This window comes from Homarus americanus, unplaced genomic scaffold (assembly GCF_018991925.1).
Source record: "Homarus americanus isolate GMGI-L3 unplaced genomic scaffold, GMGI_Hamer_2.0 scaffold25013, whole genome shotgun sequence".
NCBI lineage: Eukaryota > Metazoa > Arthropoda > Malacostraca > Decapoda > Nephropidae > Homarus > Homarus americanus.
The window spans coordinates 7,357,327-7,367,326 of NW_024722158.1; the positions used below are offsets into that span (position 1 = coordinate 7,357,327).

Genomic DNA, 10,000 nt, shown 5'->3' on the forward strand with positions numbered 1-10,000 from the left:
AGTTGTTGTGGTGGTGGTGGTAGTTGTTGTGGTGGTGAGGTGATGGTGGTAGTTGTTGTGGTGGTAGTTGTTGTGGTGGTGGTGGTAGTTGTTGTGGTGGTGGGGTTGGTGGTAGTTGTGGTGGTGGTGGTAGTTGTGGTGGTGGTGATGCTGGTGGTTGTGGTGGTGGTGATTGGTGGTTGTGGTGGTGGTAGTTGTTGTGGTGGTGGTGAAGTGCTGGTTGTTGTGGTGGTGGTGATGCTGGTAGTTGTTGTGGGGTGGGTGGTAGTTGTGGTGGTGATTGATGCTGGTAGTTGTGGTGGTGGTGGTTATGGTGGTTGTTGTGGTGGTGTGGTGGTGATGCTGGTAGTTGTTTGGTGGTGGTTGTGGTGAAAGTTGTTGTGGTGGTGGGTGATGATGCTGTGGTAGTTGTGGTGGTGGTAGTTATGGTGATAGTGGTGGTGGTGTTAGTAGTGATGATGATGATGATAAAGAGGAATCACACTATACCCATCCTCCCTCCTTCCCTCATCCTCCCCATGTCATTCCTTTGCACCCACCTCCTCTCCTTCCTTTTCCTCCTCCCTCTCTTTCTCTTCCGTCTCTTCCTCCTCCTCCTCCTCCTCAACCCCTATCTCTCCACCTCCTTCACCTCCTCCTCCACCACCTTCCCCCTGCCTCCTTCTCTCCACCTTCCTCTCCCCCTCCTTCCTCCTCCCCCCTATCTCTCCCCCCTTCACCTCCTCCTCCACCACCTTCCCCTGCCTCCTTCCTCTCCCCTCCCCTCCTCCTCCCCAACCCCTATCTCCACCCCTTCTCCCTCCTCCACCACCTTCCCCTGCCTCCTTCCTCTCCACCTTCCTCTCCCCTCCCCTCCCTCCCCCCCCCGTCTCTACAGCCAAAAGTGTGTTGTGAAATTGTAGAGAATATCATAACATTTACCTCTGTCTTGTCCTGTAAAATATTCCCGTTTCCCTCTGCTGTCTGTCTGTACGTCTGTCTGTGACCTTTCTTGCTGAGTCTGCTGTTCTTTGAGGTTTTTCATGCTATATTTTTTCTCCTTGTTCTTCTTGCATTCAGTTCTCAAGAGGTTTAGGAACACAAACTTATTTCATCTGATTAAGTGTTGTAATGCTCATCTAATTTCAGCTGATTTATGCTAGTTTAATCTAATCCGAATCTAACCTAACTTAATCTAATCGAACGTAAACTAATCTAACCTAACACACACACACACACACACACACACACACACACACACACACACATACTTAAAGGTGGTCTGTGACTCATATACACCCATCGATTGTATGACCTTGTTTGGCAGTGTGTGTTGAGAGAGAGAGAGAGAGAGAGAGAGAGAGAGAGAGAGAGAGAGAGAGACGTGTCACCTGAGTCCTCGCTCCTCGCTTTATCTTTCAGTGTTTTTAATTCACAATTTCCTCGACAGGAAATTTGATGAAGGAACCTCCTCTAGTTTCTGAACTGATCATCACTTCCACTGAGCTCTTATCATTTTCACTAAAGGCTTTCACTCAGCCTTTCCATTCAGGACTTTCTATAAACACTTTCACTTTTAAAGACAGGTGGAAGGTTAATTAATAAAGGTGTAAAAATGTTGTTTAGTTTTAGTATTGAACTGTATACCTGGACGGTTAATGTATACTGTATACCTGAACGGTTAATGTATACTGTATACCTGGACGGTTGATGTATACTGTATACCTGAACGGTTAATGTTTACTGTATACCTGGACGGTTGATGTATACTGTATACCTGAACGGTTAATGTATACTGTATACCTGGACGGTTATGTATACTGTATACCTGGACGGTTAATGTATACTGTATACCTGGACGGTTAATGTATACTGTATACCTGGACGGTTGATGTATACTGTATACCTGAACGGTTAATGTATACTGTATACCTGGACGGTTGATGTATACTGTATACCTGGACGGTTAATGTATACTGTATACCTGGACGGTTAATGTATACTGTATACCTGGACGGTTAATGTATACTGTATACCTGGACGGTTGATGTATACTGTATACCTGGACGGTTAATGTATACTGTATACCTGGACGGTTGATGTATACTGTATACCTGAACGGTTAATGTATACCTGTGTTGTTTCTATGCATGCTCAATTGTATACCTGTATTGTCTATGTATATAACCAAACTAATTGTATAGTTTGGGGTAGATTTTAATGGTTAAATATCAATGTTTATATTGTCTTTTGGACTTAACTGGACAATGGGATCAATAAACAGAAGCTGACTCTCTCTCTCTCTCTCTCTCTCTCTCTCTGTTCCTTATCCGTAAAAATCATAAACAAACATCCTTATATTCCGAGAGAGAGAGAGAGGGAGCGAAAGAGAGAGGGAGCGAAAGAGAGAGAGACTGAAAGAGAGAGCGAAAGAGAGAGATAACATACCTTCAAATTTCCCTAGGCACTGAGAAATATGGAGTTTTACCCTCTTGTATTTCCCTAAAGAGAGAAAGAGAGAGAGAGAGAGAGAGAGAGAATTACATACTTAATTTAACCAAATGACTGGGAAAGCAAAAAGAAAGTTACTTACATTTAACTTTCACTTCAAGATAAAAAATATATTACACATACACTAACACACACACACACACACACACACACAAAGAAACCAAAATATCAAGACTGTAATATATGATAAACTTTTATGGCTCAAAATATAAAAATCCTCCATTACTTTTTGAAGGTTTAATTAAAAATCCTGAAATCCTGTAGAAATCCTCCAATGTATTCCTTAAAGACTGAATGGTGAGCGTAGGAGGAGAGAACACGGGGGAGGAAAGGTATTGTCATTTGAGTATTAATCGAAAAGTAAATAAATTCCATATCTTTACGTTCAAGGTAATAAGATGTCGGATAAACTTGTCCTAATTAATTTATTATTTTTTTTTTATATGGAAATATTTGTTGTGGAAATATTATCACTGTAGAGATAACCCCTTCATTTTCCTCACTATTTTTTACCTCAATTATTAATTTCCTGTTTTTATTTTATTAATCTCAATAGAAATTTACATCATAAAAATAAATAAATGAAAAAAAAAACATTTAGGCCCGTAGGAAAATTAATATAGTTTTGTTTAATAAGATTTTTTTAATAATGTTGATATATCTTCATGGTATAATAAAATAATTCCCATAGTAATTAAACGTCATAAAAACGTATTGACAAAAAATAACGTGACCCGTAATTATACCGCAGTAGAATTACAGCACCTTACTGTAATGAAAACTTCACTCGGGTATTTTAAAACCTCCTGTGGACCTTGTTATTGTTGTTTACCATTACAGCGCATGACGTCACCTTGTTGTTAGTGTTTACCATTACTCCGCATGACGTCACACTAAAGAGCCATGCTGGTAGAATTCTTTGGGGCAATTTTTTCCAGACGATTTACACCGAAACGATACAATGAAAAGGAACGTTTTTTTTTTCCCTCGGGTTATTATCCAGACAATGAAGAGCTCAAACAATAACACGGAAGTAAGTTTGTTTGTCTGGGGTGACCTGTGACCACTACCAGGGTACAGTGTTGTGTCTGGGGTGACCTGTGACCACTACCAGGGTACAGTGTTGTGTCTGGGGTGACCTGTGACCACTACCAGGGTACAGTGTTGTGTCTGGGGTGACCTGTGACCACTACCAGGGTACAGTGTTGTGTCTAGGGTGACCTGTGACCACTACCAGGGTACAGTGTTGTGTCTGGGGTGACCTGTGACCACTGCAGGGTACAGTGTTGTGTCTGGGGTAACCTGTGAGGCCACTACCTGGAGTACAGTGTTGTGTCTGGGGTGACCTGTGACCACTACCAGGTACAGTGTTGTGTCTGGGGTGACCTGCTGAGCCCTGCCAGGGTACAGTGTTGTTGTGTCTGGGGTGACCTTTGACCACACCAGGTACAGTGTTGTCTGGGAGTGACCTGTGACCACTACCGGGGGTACAGTGTTGAGTCTGGGGTGACCTGTGACCACTACTGGGTACAGTGTTGTGTCTGGGGTGACCTGTGACCACTACCAGGAGTGCAGTGTTGTGTCTGGGTGACCTGCTTGACCACTACCAGAGGGTACAGTGTTGTGTCTGGGGTGGCCTGTGAGCCACTACCAGGGTACAGTGTTGAGTCTGGGATGATCTGTGACCACTACCAGGGTACAGTGTTGTGTCTGGGGTGACCTGTGGCCACTACCAGGGTGCAGTGTTGTGTCTGGGGTGACCTGTGACCACTACCTGGGCACAGTGTTGTGTCTGGGGTGACCTGTGACCACTACCTGGGCACAGTGTTGAATCTGGGGTGACCTGTGACCACTACCAGGGTACAGTGTTGTGTCTGGGGTGACCTGTGACCTGCAAGGGTACAGTGTTGTGTCTGGGGTGACCTGTGACCACTACCCGGGTACAGTGTTGTGTCTGGGGTGACCTGTGACCACTACCAGGGTACAGTGTTGAGTCTGGGGTGACCTGTGACCACTACCAGGGTACAGTGTTGAGTCTGGGGTGACCTGTGACCACTACCAGGGTACAGTGTTGAGTCTGGGGTGACCTGTGTCTGAGGTGGCGTCCCAAGACCACACACTCCGGGGTCTTAAAGGTGTGGGCGTGAAGGAAGACTTTTCTGCCACCAACACCGAGAATCATTATTATGTGTTTACCTCACAGAGAGATAATTACCTCACTTGGAGATAATTACCTCACTTGGAGATAATTACCTCACTTGGAGATAATTACCTCACTTGGAATAAATTACCTCACTTGAGATAATTACCTCACTTGGAGATAATTACCTCACTTGGAGATAATTACCTCACTTGGAGATAATTACCTCACTTGAGAGATAATAGCCTCACTAAAGAGACAATTGCCTTACTGAGAGATAATTTACCTTACTGAGAGATAATTTACCTTACTGAGAGATAATTTACCTTACTGAGAGATAATTTACCTTACTGAGAGATAATTTACCTTACTGAGAGATAATTTACCTCACTGAGAGATAATTTACCTCACTGAGAGATAATTTACCTCACTGAGAGATAATTTACCTTACTGAGAGATAATTTACCTCACTGAGAGATAATTTACCTCACTGAGAGATAATTTACCTCACTGAAAGATAATTTACCTCACTGAGAGATAATTTACCTCACTGAGAGATAATTTACCTCAGTGAGAGATAATTTACCTCAGTGAGAGATAATTTACCTCACTGAGAGATAATTTACCTCACTGAGAGATAATTTACCTCACTGAGAGATAATTTACCTCACTGAGAAATAATTAACCTTACTGAGAGACAATTTACCTCCATGTGAGAGAAGCGGCGGCCATTATCAGACAAACTGTATTGTTCGTTTTATCTCGACGTGGAAGAGACAGTCAAGGAGACGATAATGTGACTGTGTGACTGTTGGTGGGTGACTGTGTGACTGTTGGTGGGTGACTGTGTGACTGTTGGTGGGTGACTGTGTGTCTGTTGGTGGGTAACTGTGTGTCTGTTGGTGGGTGACTGTGTGACTGTTGGTGGGTTACTGTGTGTCTGTTGGTGGGTGACTGTGTGACTGTTGGTGGGTGACTGTGTGACTGTTGGTGGATGACTGTGTGACTGTTGGTGGGTTACTGTGTGTCTGTTGGTGGGTAACTGTGTGTCTGTTGGTGGAGCTGACTGTGTGACTGACTGGTGGGTTACTGTGTGTCTGTTGGTGGGTGACTGTGTGACTGTTGGTGGGTTACTGTGTGTCTGTTGGTGGGTGACTGTGTGACTGTTGGTGGGTGACTGTGTGACTGTTGGTGGGTTACTGTGTGTCTGTTGGTGGGTGACTGTGTGACTGTTAGTGGGTGACGGGTGGTGGGTGACTGTGACCGGTGGGTGAATGTGACCGGTGGGTGACTGTGTGACTGGTGGGTGACTGTGTTACTGGTGGGTGACGGTTGGTGGGTGACAGTCACTTGAAGCATATTTAATTACATGAATACTTATTACGATTTTATTTATTTTTTCCTCTTGCAGGTGAGAGAAGATGACCCCACGTACCTTTACCTCGCTGGTCAACCTCTTGACCTCTCTCGTGTTAGGTAAGTGTCTAAGGTCAACCTCCTGACCCCTCTCGTGTTAGGTAAGTGTCAAAGGTCAACCTCCTGACCTCCCTTGTGACCTCCCTTGTATTACGTATAGGTATGAGAAGTCAATCCCCATTTAACTATTTAATAATGAAATAATTTAATTCTTAACATTTTAACACGATACATTTAAAGAATATTAACGTAAGAAATTTATGTAATTAGAATTTCACCTTTGTAGAGTGGGATATTTTTCCTGCCGACAAAAAGTTCAACAAATTATCACAACACGAAGAGAAATATAGGTACCAGAAATGCTGTCGGGGAAGTACACGCGGTTAAATTAACCTGAGCTGAGGCGCGGTAAAAAAAACAAGTGACAGTCGAGGCAGTGGAGCAGTAAGGAAAAAGAAAATATAGACTGAGATAGATTGGGAAAAATCTCCAGAGAAAGTATAAGCGGGTAAACCAAACATTATTCATAGACACAGTAAAAACAAGTGACAATCGGGCGTAAGAGATAGATACAGACAGAAATAAGATTCGTGTGGGAAATACAAGTACATAAATCGGACATTACAGTATAATACAGTAAGACAAAGTAACAATCAGGACAAAGATACAGTGAGGAAAGAATAAACACACGCGATAGGTCAGAGGGGAAGTATAAACGGATAAATCAAACATCGCAATGGACACAGGAACAAGTGACAGTCGTGGTCAAGATGGAGGAAGAGTCGGGGGAAGAAATACAGACAAAGGAAAGGTTTTGTGAGGAATTGTAAATAGGTAACGTAAATATCAGACCTGAGGGAGGGAGGGAGGGAGAACTAGAGAGGTGAGGCAGGTGAGGTAGAAAAAAAAAATAAGAGGGAAAAAACTAAACCTTGAAAGGGAAATATATACTTGTAAATTAAACCCGGTAGCCGAGAGACAATAAAAACAAGTGACTATCAGGGCCAAAACGCAGTGAGCAAGGAATATAAAAACAAGGACAGCTCTTAAGAGGAGTGGAAATGGGGTCTCTTACGCTTGGCCAGATAAAACACGGGAAATTTACACTTTTTTTTTTCCCTAGTACAAAAGAAGGTAACTTGGCCAGCACTGCATTCGACCACCGTCATTTCCCCAAACTGTAAAATCCGGAACTTATACACATCTGAGTGAACTGGGGGAAACCTTGTGTGCGAACCAGTCACCTTGAGGATAGGAAATGAGGGTTATATCTACTCAGCCACTGGTAATCTTGTCATCGGGAGACGCTCATGGCGGGGTAGGAGGGGGGGGGGTCACAGGCCTTTCACCTCCTCTCCAATATCATTATACTCGTAGTCATTGTGCTGGTCAAGTCAGAGGACCAACAACACATTCAAGATGATAGTTTACACGTATAGGGTGCGGTGGCCGAGTGGATACAACACACTGTTCTAGCCTAAATGACATTGGTTTGCATCCAAGATACTCCCCGATGTGAATAGGTTTCTGACGTACTTGGGGAAGCAATGGCGGTTGAGTACAATGGTGGCCACGATACTATTATACATACTGAGGCTTTGTGTGCAGTATGCTGTATCCACACTGCCTCTTAACGGGTCATTAGGGTGAAGATCTCCCACATATACTCCTGACCTGAGTCGTTCTTGTTCACTTGAGTGTGTGTGTGTGTGTGTGTGTGTGTGTGTGTGTGTGTGTGTGTGTGTGTGCGCCAACAGTGAGAGTAATCGTATTTTCTCTCTCCCTTCTTTCTCTACCTTCAGTTGTGACGTCATCAGTACCAACCGTGACGGACACAGGTCAAAGGTCAACCCCTGATGAGAGCACTGGACACCATCATCATCATGGCGTACCAGAACACACATACACCCATAGAGACGGTCCTCGGGTAAGTAACACTAATAAAAACAGACCTTATGAGCTTATGTCTTTATTCTGGGACTCAAGTGGACACAGGAAACGCGTACATGTCCTAAATTCGACTATTCTTGATTATTTATTTGGACATGGGGGTATTTAAGGTGTCCAGAATCTTATATCTTGATCTATGTCCTGATAAACATGAAACACATAGGAAACGCGTGTAGATACTGTGAAATGGTGCATGTCCTTTACTTGATGTATGTCCTAAAAGACGTTTCATCTTGGGCTACAGGTGGACATGGCGCATTCAGGAAACGTGTCTTCAGTGCTGGGAAGGACAGCCTCTCTCCGTTGCCGTGTCCTTCATCGTGGCAACAAGACGGTAAGTGCTGGTAGGGAAAGAAGGAGGGAGGGAAGGAGGTAGAGAGGGTGGGAGTAAGAGGGAGAAAGGTAGAGAAGGAGGAAGTAAGAGGGAGGGAAGAGGGGGTAACAGGTAGAAGGAGGTGAGAGGAGGAGTAAGAGGAAGGAAGGAAGGAAGGAAGGAAGGAAGGTGATAGACGTAATCTCTGTGCAAAAGTTCTCTAATGTTCAATATACAGGTGTTCTCTAATGTTCAATATACAGGTGTTCTCTAATGTTCAATATACAGGTGTTCCCTAATGTTCAATATACAGGTGTTCTCTAATGTTCAATGTACAGGTGTTTTCTAATGTTCAATATACAGGTGTTCTCTAATGTTCAATATACAGGTGTTCTCTAATGTTCAATATACAGGTGTTCCCTAATGTTCAATATACAGGTGTTCTCTAATGTTCAATATACAGGTGTTCTCTAATGTTCAATATACAGGTGTTCCCTAATGTTCAATATACAGGTGTTCCCTAATGTTCAATATACAGGTGTTCTCTAACGTCTGGCTATACAGGTGTTCTCAATGTCTAATATACAGGGTGTTCTCTAACCAATATATGTAGTCTCTTAATGTTCAATATACAGGTGTTCTCTAATGTTCAATATACAGGTGTTCTCTAATGTTCAATATACAGGTGTTCTCTAATGTTCAATATACAGGTGTTCTCTAATGTTCAATATACAGGTGTTCCCTAATGTTCAATATACAGGTGTTCTCCAATGTTCAATATACAGGTGTTCTCTAATGTTCAGTATACAGGTGTTCTCTAATGTTCAATATACAGGTGTTCCCTAATGTTCAATATACAGGTGTTCTCTTATGTCTAGTTATACAGGTAAGTTTCTAATGTTCAATATACAGGTGTTCTCTAATCTGGTACCCGTAGTGGTGCTCAAGTGGATCATATACTGGACTCATAATTGCTGACAGTGGATCAGCACACTTATACTTGATCAAGGTTTCCAGGTGAGTGTGTCTCTCTCTCTCTCTCTCTCTCGTTAATCAAGAGAACGATGAAATACAATATATTAAAAGAAAGAAAGAAAGAGAGAGAGAAAGAAAGAAAGAAAGAGAAAGAAAGAAAGAAAGACAACGTTAGATGTTTAGAAAGTTACTGTGACCTGTTGAGAAACTTAGGAATAGTTTGCTTTTGTCCCACAAGCACAGTCTATGAGAGAGAGAGAGAGAGAGAGAGAGAGAGAGAGAGAAGATTGCCTGTTGGATAATCCCCGACAGTGACAATCGCGGAGGAGTAACAGTGACGGAAGAGTGACAGTGACGGAAGAGTGAGACAAGACAGTGGCGAGAGGAGTGACAGATGCAGGAGTGACGAGTCGGTGACAGAGGAGTGACAGATGCAGGAGTGACGAGTCGGTGACAGAGGAGTGACAGACGTAGGAGTGATGGAGGAGTTACAGATGAGTGACAGATACAGGAGTGACGATACAGTGATGGAGGAGTTATAGATGGAGTGACGAAACGGTGATAGAGGAGTGACATAGAGATCAGTGGCAGATGCAAGAGCGATAGATGAGTGACAAATGCAGGAGTGACGGAGAGGTGGAGTGACGGCATCATCAGTTACCACGAGTCTTGAGGGACCGCATTATGAGTAACGTGTTGGGGCCTGATGATGATGA

The 10,000-nt window shown here is 43.3% G+C and overlaps 1 long non-coding RNA gene across 2 annotated transcripts in view; it reads left to right on the forward strand.

Annotated features, from left to right (window-relative positions):
- LOC121862187 overlaps nucleotides 1-8,332 on the forward strand; it is a 42,114-nt gene extending 33,782 nt beyond the window's left edge. For both annotated transcript variants that reach the window (XR_006088185.1, XR_006088186.1), the window contains exons 2-4: nucleotides 6,042-6,106; nucleotides 7,849-7,973; nucleotides 8,241-8,332. This is a non-coding gene — a long non-coding RNA (uncharacterized LOC121862187). The remainder of the gene's footprint in view (nucleotides 1-6,041; nucleotides 6,107-7,848; nucleotides 7,974-8,240) is intronic.
- The last annotated feature ends 1,668 nt before the right edge of the window (nucleotides 8,333-10,000 follow it).